We start from the raw sequence: 12,733 nt of genomic DNA on the forward strand, positions 1-12,733 counted from the left end.
AAGAGGGGAGGTTGAGCGCAGGTCAGTGAGGTCCCCTGTCTCAACCCTGGGCCACCACTCAAGGCAGTCCAGACTCTCAAATAGAATAAAAGTGAACATTTAGTTGCCTGGCCCCCACTATCCCTCCTTCCAAACAACAATTATACAATCATAGCCCCTCCCCCCACCAACTAAAAAATAAAAATGCGGGTACCGGCACCATTCCCACCTCCCACCTCCTACCCTTACAAATTCAAATTAGGCAGCCAACCCCCCAGCATACTACCCCAATGTCCTCCCACCCACCACCATCTTGGAACCTAAAATATAAGTTGAGGCTCCCATCGTGTGGCCAGGGGCACCTCATCCCTGGCTCGGTCAGTGCTAGTCTAAAAAATGGTGCCAATCTGACATTGCCTCAGCCATGTGACGGGTTAGGTCCAGGGATCCAACTCCAGCAATATGGCCTTGGTTCAGTCCCCAGACCTTCACCAGTCACATGACTGAGGCAATGTCAGGTTGGCACCATTTTGGAGAATGCTGCCAATTGGGCTGGCTGAGCGGATGCACCCATCCCCACCGCAGGAGCCCCTACTCCCAGGCGCCCTTTCTGCTGTAACCCGGGGTCCCTGCAAGACCGCTGGAGGACGCCTCAACAGGAGCTGGGAGAAGGGGGCCGCGCGGTCGGCGCTCGAGCCCGTCGGGGTAAGGCCCACTATTTTCTCGCACCTACCTCCGAGGGCCCTCACACCGACCGCGTGTCTTCTTGCAGCCCGTCTGCTTCACCGAGATCCACGTGTCTTTCTGCAGCCTGTCTGCGTCGCCGAGATCCACGCACAGACACGAGCGGAGTCTTCCTCCCCCATCACAGGGCGCGCCGATCGATGACATCATCCCCTCGCGACTAGAGGGGGATAAAAACGCAGGAACCACTTCCAGGCGCCGCGCGCCGGGCGCCGCGTAATGAAGGAGCGCGACAAAGGGGCAGGCCCCTTTGTTTCGCCCCTTCGTTGCGCCCCAAAGTACAGTACCCCAGACAAAAAAAAAAAAAAAAGAGGCTCTAACATCGGTAACACCAGTCACAACTAGACCCTCAGCATACATCCAGCCATCCTCTGCATTCATCCAGGACTCTCAGCATTCATCCAACCACTCTCAGCATTCTGCCAGGACTCAGCATTCATCCAACCACTCTCAGCATTCTGCCAGGACTCAGCATTCATCCAACCACTCTCAGCATTCTGCCAGGACTCTCAGCTTTCATCCAACCACTCTCAGCACCCTCAGCATTTCATTCAACCTCCCTCAGAATTTCATCCAGGACTCCCGGCATTCATCCAGCCACCCTCAACATTTCATCTAGGATCCTAAACAGTCATCTAAACATCTCTGCATTCATCCAGCCACTTTCAGCACTCATCCTGCTATCCCACGCCATCAATCATTCACACCATCAACCCTACTATGTTAGGTGGAAAGCCTACACGAACCTAAGGGCTATAACGAGCTTTCATAACACCATCGCTACCAACCCATATACAACCGAAAGCCTCCTCCACTCGCCTTTAACTATATAGCTTTCTTAATCTAGCCTCGGAATCCCGGAAACAACAACAATGCAGTTCCCTGTTTAACTGTAACGACCGTCCAGGTTAGAACTCATTCCCAGCAATCGGTCATACAACCTCATTCACGCTTATGGAGGACAGAGCACTCTTCCAGTCAAACCAACAAGCATACAGACTCCCTCATCAATCATCCAAACCTCTCCTCACTCAGACAAACACCTTCCTCCATCCTTCCTCAGACATCTCTTCTACCTTCCCTACTGACTTTCACCAGTTTGGCCACCAAACTCAATCAAGCACTTCTCAGCCTAAACCTCCTCCAGAATTCCTCCCATTATGTACACTTACAACATCCCAATCATCCACAACCAAAGGAGAACCCCCGTAACCAACTACACCTACGTCTTACAAAAAAGAATTATTCCAATCATGACTTCACCTCTGAACCAACTGCTAGGCCTCACGCTACTCTCAGTAACCCTCTTCAATGCACAATCCTTAACTAAAAAGACACACATCCTCAACGATTACCTCCTGGATTCCAACCCAGAAACCTGGTTAAAAAATTCAGACATTGCCTTAACCAACCAACTACCTATCCAGACATATGACATTTTCACCTTCCACAGACACAAAAAAAGAGGAGGTGGACTTCTTCTAGCCACCAAGAAAGATCTCAGACTGACCGCACATACAATCAAGACTGAGTCCAAATTGGAACTGGGTTTAGTCAAGTCAAAACACCTACAAATACTGTTAGTCTACGCTCCCCCAGGAATTCTAGAAACGGACCCCTCACCCCTCATAGAATCAATTGTGAAACATATTAACGGAGACCTACCAACAATGATCATGGGTGATTTCAACCTCCATACAGACTCTATTCCCCGCTCTGCAAACTGTGAAGCCCTCCTCACCACCCTCAGTGCAATGGGATTCACCCAGACTATCAACAGCCCCACACACAAAGCCGGACACACTCTGGATCTAATATTCATCAACTCTAATTTCACCTGCACAAGAGAACCCACATGTACCCCTATCCCTTGGTCCGACCATTTCCTGATCGAATCTTCCTTCTCCACATACAAACAGACACTCTCCTCTCCACACCTCTCTACCATTCAATTCAGGAAAGCATGTCCATCGGATATTCTTAGCGAGCAGCTCTCCAAAGAACTCTCTAACTTAGACCACTCTAATCCTGACTCAGCCCTATCCTCCTGGCACAAGATTACAGAAGCAGTGGCAAACAAATGGTGCCCATTAGTCTCCAAAACAATCAATCCAACAAAAAAGGGAAATCAACCCTGGTTCAGCACCGAACTAAAACAGATGAAACAGGAATTACGCCATAAAGAAAATAGATGGCGCAAAACCCCCAACACATCCACACTTTCAACATTCAAGGGATTCTTACATCACTACAGGACTTCTATTCTACAAAAAAAAGGGAATACTACGCCAACAAAATACACCACTTCCAGTACGACGCACAGGCCCTATTTGCTTACGTAACACAAATCACAAAATCAACCCCTCCATCTATTCCAGATGAACAAGCTCTTTCCAAGGCTAATGAGCTCGCTTCATTCTTTCAACAGAAGATTCTAAACACCCTCGCCCTCCTTCCACCAAATACTACACCTCTCAAGTCAGGAGAGAATTCCAATTCCCTTTGTAGACCCAAGTTCAACAGTTTCGAATCTATCTCCACCAAAGAGATCGAATCACTCCTGAAAAAACAGAAACCTTCTATCCATCCGGCTGATAATATCCCGTCGAAACTTCTGCTTCTCATCCCGAATACGATATCAGGTCCTCTGACAAGTATCATAAACGGCCTACTAACTCAAGGAAGCTACCCAGATAGTCTAAAAAACGCTTCTCTCAAGCCCCTCCTCAAGAAACATAACTTAGACCCCAATGTTCTGATGAATTTCAGACCCATTTCTAATCTCCCATTTGTTGCCAAACTTACAGAGAAACTGGTAAACACACAACTCTCTGAATATCTTGAGGACCACAATATCCTATATCCTTCGCAATATGGTTTCCACAAATCACACAACACGGAATCCCTCCTCATCTCACTTACAGACCATATCATAATGGGGTTAGACAAAGGACGTTCCTTTCTATTAGTCTTGTTAGACATCTCGGCGGCGTTTGATACCGTCAACCACTCCATCCTTCTGGATCGCCTTGCAGATATCGGCATCTCTGGATCAGCCCACAACTGGTTCAAGTCCTTCCTCAGCAATAGAAATTTCAAAGTCAAAATCAATAATAAAGAGTCTCCCCTAACAAATTCAACCCTGGGTGTACCACAAGGATCCTCCTTATCTCCAACCCTCTTTAACATTTACCTCCTCCCCCTCTGCCAACTGTTAACTGATCTCAACCTAATTCATTATCTATACGCAGACGACGTGCAGATTCTAATCCCTATAACAGAATCTATCTCAAAAGCTTTCATCCATTGGAATAACTGCCTCCTTTCCATCACCAATCTACTTAACAGCTTAAACCGGGTTCTCAATGCTTCAAAGACAGAGCTACTCCTCATCTCCTCAAACGAAAACAATTTTCCGCCACCATCACCACACAATTCCCACATTACTTGCAAACATGTTAGAGACCTTGGGGCAATACTAGACAATCGATTAAACTTAAAAAAAATGGTCAACACAACCTCTAAAGACTGCTTCTACAGACTACAGGTCCTAAAATGACTTAAACCACTTCTATTTTTCCATGATTTCAGGACAGTCCTCCAAGCGCTACTGTTCGCCAAAATAGACTACTGCAGTGCTCTCTACCTAGGCCTCCCCAAATCTACTACCAAACCACTGCAGATGATACAAAATGCGGCAGCGAGACTGCTGACCAGCACCAGCCGCCGTGAACACATCTCACCCATCCTCAGAAACCTACATTGGCTACCAGTAAATTTTAGAATCCTATACAAATCAATCACCCTAATACACAAAACCATCCATCATCAACTTCAACTCGACCTGGAAATCCCATTCAAACTCCACTCCTCTAACAGACCAACGAGAGATATTCATAAAGGCACTCTACAATTTCCTCCTACTAAAGCCACACGCCTCTCCACGACTAAAGACAGAGCTTTTTCGATAGCAGGCCCATCAATTTGGAATAATATCCCTTCAAACCTCAGATTGGAACCCTGCCTCTTAACTTTCAGAAAAAGACTCAAGACGTGGCTCTTCCACCAAGCCTTCTCCGATCCATCAGACAATCACTAATGGCCTTCCACTTGCACCCGGCCTTTAGACACTTATCTCCATGAACTATGGACTCTGGCTTCTCCAGGTTAAATCACCTTCAAGCTTTAACCTGTTTTCACTATCGTATTCATTTATTATTATTACTTACCTTTATCTTCCTTCCAGCTTATTATAAGCTTCCAAGTTCTCGATTCCAGTTGATTGTAACTTTGACTTATTCATATCTATTGTTATCTATTGTTAACCGAATTGTTTCCTTCAGTTATACCCCCTGTTAAATGTAAACCGATCTGATATGGTTATTTACTATGAAGGTCGGTATAAAAAACTGTTAAATAAATAAATAAATAAATGTTACCCAGGTAGAGAGTCCATCAAGCTAGGTTGAGAGAACCATGCACAAATGTCATCTTTGGGTGAGTTTCCTCACTCCAAAGGTCATCAAATCTTCACAAGAGAGACTGTTCTGTTCATATGTCTCACTCTGAAAGTCAAAGTGGCCCCTAACCCCTACACTCCTACCTAAACCTTACCTCGAGTAACTAGGTGGGCCTCATATAGAGGTATAAATACCTACCTAGTATGATGGCATTATGGCTAGGTTCTCTCTCTCTCACTCTCTCTCATGAGGGCCCTAATAGCTAGGCTGTCTCTCCAGCAGCTTAAAACACTACTTGCAAAAACATCATAAAGTGCAATAAAGCCATATCACATGGCTTAACACAAATGAAAAAGGTGTTAAAAGCCAGGTGATATGGCATTGTGAAGCCAGCCCACTTGGCCCCAAATTCCTCCCCTTTTTCTGATATGCATTGCACCATGCATTAAAGGTGCTTAACGCATGCAAAAACACCACATAGCACTTTGATAAATGACCCCATTAGTTAGCCAGCTAGATTTTCAGTTTTAACTCCTCACATTATGTTGTAACTGAATCAAGATCCATAGGCATTCTGATGAGAACCCTCATCTGCATCTCCATCTCATGGCATTTTGGTTTTAATAAATATAAATGTCCTGAGATGAGATCTATTTGAATGTATTCACTTAGGGGTAGATTTTTAAAAACTGTGCGATCGCGTACTTTTGTTTGCGCAGCAGGCGCAAACAAAAGTACGCTGGATTTTATAAGATACGCACGTAGTCGCGCGTATCTTCTAAAATCCTGGATCGGCGCACACAAGGCTGCCGATTTTGGGCAGCCGGCCTCGGAGGGAACTCTCTTTCGCCCTCCCCTCTCCTTCCCCTCCCTTCCTCTACCTAACCGACCCCCCCGGCCCTATCTAAACCCCCCCTACCTTTATCCATGGATTTACGCCTCCCGGAGGGAGACGTGGGGAGGCGTAAATCCACGCGCGCCAGTGGGCTGCTGGCGCGCCGAGACCCGACCTGGGGGCGGTTCCGGAGGGCGAGGCCACGCCCTGGAACGCCCCCGGGCCGGCGCCACGCCCCAGGCCCACCCCCAAACGCCATGCCACGCCCCCCAAATGCGGCGTCACTCGGCGAAGCCCCCGACACACCCCTTTTCAGAAACCCCGGGACTTACGCGAGTCCCGGGGTTCTGCGCGCGCCGGCAGCCTATGAAAAATAGGCGCGCCGGCGCGCAAGGCCCTGCTCGCGTAAATCCAAGTGGATTTACGCGAGCAGGGCTTTTAAAATCCACCCGTTAGTCTAGGTCTTGCAATCTTTAGCATTTGAACAGATTTCTGCTAGATGTTTGGCCAATCCAACTTTTTGTCATGTACAATTGCAGTCTGGCACCTGATTTTCTTACAGTTCACAATTAAAATCACATAAAAAAAACAAGACTGCTGATATGTTCCAAGGGGAAAATATGAGAGAGAACAGGAAAAGAGGATAGTTGAAAGTATGAGAATCTCAGGTTATGCTGATATGTCACAATCTATATCTACAACTAGTGAGATTAGGCTATTATTTAATTCATTATGACATTGTTAAATTTTATGGCATCTATGTATAATGAAATATTGCACTTGTATCATACTTAATGTCTTTCTGCTGTTCTCCTTCACTCTGACAGCATGGCAATCTGTCTCTTGTTGTTCTCCATTTCCCGAGAAGAAGGATTAAAATTACCACTTATTTAAATGTGAAAAAAGAGAGATAAAGTTGAAATGGATTATAAATTATGAGATACCATTAGAATGGAGAAAGCATTGAACAATGACAGGAATTATAATGGCAGAGGCCAACAATTTCGAACATACTGGGGGGAGGTTGCAATTGATTTATAATGCATGCTTTTTAACACTAGAGAACTATACAATAAACATTAGGAAGGTCAGTACTTAATCAGATCTCTAGGATACACATAAATAGAGCAAATAACAAGCTAAAGGTTAAAGTGGTTGCACATGTGCATCCAGGCATTTCTGCCGAAATCACAGCTGCTAGAGCAAAACTTGACAGAATATTTTCTCGTTTTGGTGAGCTTGGGCATTACTGCAATCTGTGCTGAGAGAAAGACAATAGATTGGGAGTGCTGTTATTTTAGTTTCAGATCCAGCAGATCTCATTCAATACCAGAATTGAAAAGTTATCATCAAACAAAAAGATAATATCTAAGGAGATGATTTTCAAAGATATATGAGGTGCATAAAATTAGTTCATATAAGCATAAGTTGCATGAATGTGCATGTAGGTTATCTTATAAATCTCGAGAGTAAACACATACTTGCAGTGTTTAGGACTCTGCATTAGTTTAAACTAATTAGAAAAATGAAATAAATAGGGGCCAATTTGTTTCTTTTGTGGGGTCCCAAAATAAATCGAAGAGGCCCCACAAATTAAACAAATCATTCTTGTTTCATTTATTTGAAATAGAATGATTTCTATAAGCCATTATAGTCATTGGACTCATAGAAATCATAGGGAGAGCAACAGGAGCATGTGCACAGTTAGAAATTGATAGTGTAGTGCAGGCAGTCGGCAGAGAAGGGATGGGTGGACATATTGTCAAGTAGAGGAGAGAACTGGCGTATCACAGCGAAGCATTTTTCTTGTCTGACCTATTGCTGTGGACTGGGTACAGTGACACTGATCTTGAAGATTAAGGGTGTCAGATATTTGCTCCTCAGTGCTTCTCAAGATCATATCTGTGTGAAAGCATAGCTCTGAGCTCTCTCTGAGTTCTTGGTAAAATTTTTGCTATATGGCATATTATAAAGTCTCCCTGTGCCAGCCCATCAACAGCCTGTCACACAGGAGAGGAAAGCAAAGCAGTGAGACAGTGCTGCGTCACAATATCTGTGTCTCACTAGATTTGTGTTGCTTCACTTGCAATTGCTGTTCTGTTTTTCCTTTCTGGTTATTGAAGCCTTAGATACATTTGAGATTAGTCATTTATTCTCTATTTGCCTGACAGCGGGCACAGTGTGGGCAGTGGGCACTAGGCAGCACTGGGCATGATTGAGCAGTGAGGGGCAGGGCAGAGCAGTGAGGGGCAGGGCAGACAGTGCAGCATAACTGGCTGTATCGTGAAGCCTGTCTGTGTCAGAGAAATAGTGCAGACAGAGAAGACAGCGTGACACTCACTGTTTTCGTGGCAGTGGGCACACTGTGGGCAATTGGCACTAGGCAGTGGGCATTACAATTAGAGATGTCATTCAGCTGAACCTTTTGGTTCGGCCTTCGTTATTGGCCCACCGTGGGAAATTTTGTTTTCCCGTGATTCGGGCCAATTTTATTTCATCTAACCCCAAACCAAAGCACAAAACCCGCCCCAACCCTTAAAATATTTTTTAAAAAACCCAAACCCACCCCAACCCTTCAAATTTAATTAATTGCAAACCCCCACCCTCCCGACCCCCCAAGACTTGCCTGACCCCCCCCCCCCCAAGACTTACCGAAAGTCTCTGGTGGTCCAGCGGAGTCCCGGGAGCGATCTCCCCTTCTCTGGCCGTCGGCTGCCACTAATCAAAATGGCTCTGATGGCCCTTTGCCCTTTCCATGTGACATAGGCTATCAGTGCCATTGGAAAGCCTCTGTCACATAGTAGGAGCAATGGATGGCCCAAGATGGTGCTGGCCATCCATGTTGGCGCCAACCATCCATTGCTCCTTCCATGTGACAGAGGCCGGCCAATGGCACCAATAGCCCCTGTCACATGGTAAGGGCAAAGGGTCATCGGTGCCATTGCCCGGCCTCATCCTAAATGATTGCACATCCCTAATTAATAGCAGGTAATGGACTTCTCCTTCAAGAAATTATCCAATCCTTTTTTTAAACCCAGTTACACTAACTGCACTAACCACATCCCTGGCAACCGATTCACATTTACCCATTCTTGACCTCTCTTGATTTTAAACACCTCTATAATATCTCCCCTCAACCATCTCTTCTCCAAGCAGAACAGTCCTAATCTCTTTAGTCTTTCCTCATAGGAGAGCTGTTCCATTCCCTTTATCATTTTGGTCGCCCTTCTCTGTACCTTCTCCATTGCAACTATATCTTTTTTGAGATGCGGTGACCAGAATTGTACACAGTATTCAAGGTGCGGTCTCACCATGGAGCGATACAGGGGCATTATGACATTTTCCATTTTATTCACCATTCCCTTTCTAATAATTGCCAACATTCTATTTGCTTTTTTGACTGCCTCAGCACACTGAACTGACAATTTCAATGTGTTATCCACTATGATGTCTAGAACCTTTTCTTGGGTGGTAGCTACTAATATGGAACCTAACATTGTGTAACTATAGCATGGGTTATTTTTCCCTATATGCATCACCTTGCACTTATCCACATCAAATTTCATCTGCCATTTGAATGCCCAATTTTCCAGTCTCACAAGGTCTTCCTGCAATTTATCACAATTTATCACAATCCACTTGTGATTTAACTACTCTGAATAATTTTAAATCATCCACAAATTTGATTACCTCACTCATCGTATTCCTTTCCAGATCATTTATAAATATATTGAAAAGCACGGGTTCCAGTACAGATCCCTGAGGCACTCCACTGTCCACTCCCCTCCACTGAGAAAATTATCCATTTAATCCTACTCTGTTTCCTGTCTTTTAGCCAGTTTTTAATCCATGAAAGGACATCACCACCTATCCCATGACTTTTTACTTTTCTAGAAGCTTCTCATGAGGAACTTTGTCAAATACACTACATCCACCGGTTCACCTTTATCCACATGTTTATTAACCCCTTCAGAAAAGTGAAGCAGATTTGTGAGGCAAGACTTGCCTTGGGTAAAGCCATGCTGACTTTTTTCCTTTAAACCATGTCTTTCTATATGTTCTGTGATTTTGATATTTAGAACACTTTCCACTATTTTTCCTGGTACTGAAGTCAGGCTAACTGGTCTGTAGTTTCCAGGATTACCCCTGGAGCCCTTTTAAATATTGAGGTTACATTAGCCACCCTCCAGTCTTCAGGTACAATGGAGACCCATTGCTGAGGCGAGGAAGTGCTGTGGGGTCCTTGCTTAAATAGCCTGGGAGGGTTGATGACATTGGAGGGCACCTGAAGCGAGTTCCCACTATGGGACCTTTATAAAGAGGGCAGCTGCACACATGCACGCCTAAGGAAGTGGACAGTGGTGTCACAGTAATGGCAGTGTCTTGCTGCAAAGAACCCATGTGCAAGTGGTGGCATTCCAGCTGCGTCAGGAGACCACCAGAGGTGCTGGAGATGAGCTCACGACTGCGGCCTGTCACGGGCTTACCCTGCGGCTAACCAAACATAACACTTCTGTGAGTGCTTCTCTAAAGACTGTCATTTTTCTTTTTAAATTCTATTATTTTGACTCTTTATCAAAGTTAAAAATAACAGGAAAGTGAAGAGGTTTCTCTCCCTCCCTTCATTGGAAAACCTCTTGAGATTGACAACCAAGTTGGAATTCTTTACCTTCTACCACCTTGCTTTGGAGTTGGCTGGTAATGTGAGTTGTGGAGACAGCTTCCTAACTCAGTCTTTCTCCATTGAACCTGGGTAATAACATTCTGCCAACATTAAGGCTTTGATCCGCGTCTGTTGACCGAAGTGATCTGCCTGAAGGAAATGACAGCATCAATGCACGCTGAAGGAGGGAGCTACAGTTGAGGAGTCTGCTAGTGATTTGCTTGATATTGTTGCAAGAGTGGGAGAGGAGTCTGTGAGTCAGAAATTGAAGAACTTGATGGCAAAAGGGGAGGTAGCTTCAAATTTTCCTCCATGGGGAGAGCAGAGGATATCTATGATGGAAGAGGAAGGAGCTGCTATAGTTTCTGATATGGGAGCAGAGCTAGTTGATATCATAAAGTAAGAACTTTTTTGCATCCTCCCACTATTTCTTTAGATTCTGTTTCAGGAGTCACTAACTCCAGTCTTCAAGAGCCACAAACAGACCAGGTTTTCAGGATATCCACAATGAATATGCATGAGATAGATTTGCATTCATTGAAGGCAGTGCATGTACATCTATCTCATGCATATTCTCTGTGGATATACTGAAAAATTGGCTTGGATTGGAGTTGGCCACCCTGTTCTATTTGGACAATGTTGGTCTCTTTGAATAAGTCAATTTTGCACATTGGTTTCTGTTTCTATGGATTTTTTTCCAAGGTCCAGTCACAGGCTGGTGCTTTGGAGGGGCATGATAAGAGGACTGGGGTATTTGAACTTTGATTTTCCCAAGTGTCTGCAGTTCAGCAGGGGATCATTCAAGATAAGAGTGTTGTTCACAATAAATTAGAGAACTTGGAGAATAAATCTAGAACTTTGTATCTGTGACTTTTGAATTTTCCCCAAATTCCCTTTAACTCTACCTCTGCATATCTTTAAAAGATACTTAGATAAGGTTTGAGGGATACAGCAGGATTCCATGTCTCTTATAAGTAAAATATTTTTCTCCCTTCTGGAAGGAAGGAAGAAAGGCAGAGAGAAGGGATCCCTGCTGGAAATTTATGAGCAGATAGTTGGAATTTAGATTGCTCTTGGAATATTCAGCTGCAGAGGAAAATAGAAGAGCTACTTGGCCACACTCATTCCTGTCGGGGTCTAGCCTGGTGAGAGGCCCGAACCTCATACCTGATACCCGCTGCTTCCGGACTCTGAGCTGGTGACGTCGGAGAGGAGGAGCCGGATAGACTATAATAGCTGGTCTATTCTGGCAGACGCTGCCGCACTCATTCCTGTCGGGGTCTAGTCTGGTGAGAGGCCCGAACTTCATACCTGATACTCGCTGCTTCCGGACTATGAGCTGGTGACGTCGGAGAGGAGGAGCCGGATAGACTATAACAGCTGGTCTATTCTGGCAGACGCTGCCGCACTCATTCCTGTCGGGGTCTAGCCTGGTGAGAGGCCCGAACTTCATACCTGATACTCGCTGCTTCCGGATTCTGAGCTGGTGACGTCGGAGAGGAGGAGCCGAATAGACTATAACAGCTGGTCTACTCCGGCGCGACGGTTAAGCCGCGCGCGGTCAAGGGGCGAGCGGCTTTGTCCGGCTTCGTCCGGAATCGGAAGGAATTGGACCGAAATTGCTGCAGGATTAAAGGGCGGCCTTAGAGAACAGCGATAAGTTAAGTAAAACTTTTCTTCCCCTTGTTAATTTGAAAACTTTCTCGAAGTCTTTTTGATCTGGAACAGATATTGAAAAATGTTTCTAATATAACTTTGGCCATGCCTCATACAAAAAGGAAGGCAAAGTTAAGAGAACCTTCCCTTACGTCAACTCCAGTAAAAATGTACCAAGCAACAATCTCAGAATGTTTTCAGACTCCCTCTATGAAAACAGCGGTTGGGGCCGCTAGCGGTATGACTCAGGAGCAAGAGTTTGCTGCTTTGGCCAGTGAAACATCTCTAACCCCCGGTGCCCCGGAGAAACGGGCTCCTCCCTCTATGGAATCTGAGAAAGCCACAATATCAGCAGGGGGCTCCCCTGGCCCCCAAGGAGATGTTGGAAACCCAACA

The sequence above is a fragment of the Rhinatrema bivittatum genome, chromosome 1 (genome assembly GCF_901001135.1).
Source record: "Rhinatrema bivittatum chromosome 1, aRhiBiv1.1, whole genome shotgun sequence".
NCBI classification, from domain to species: Eukaryota; Metazoa; Chordata; class Amphibia; order Gymnophiona; family Rhinatrematidae; genus Rhinatrema; species Rhinatrema bivittatum.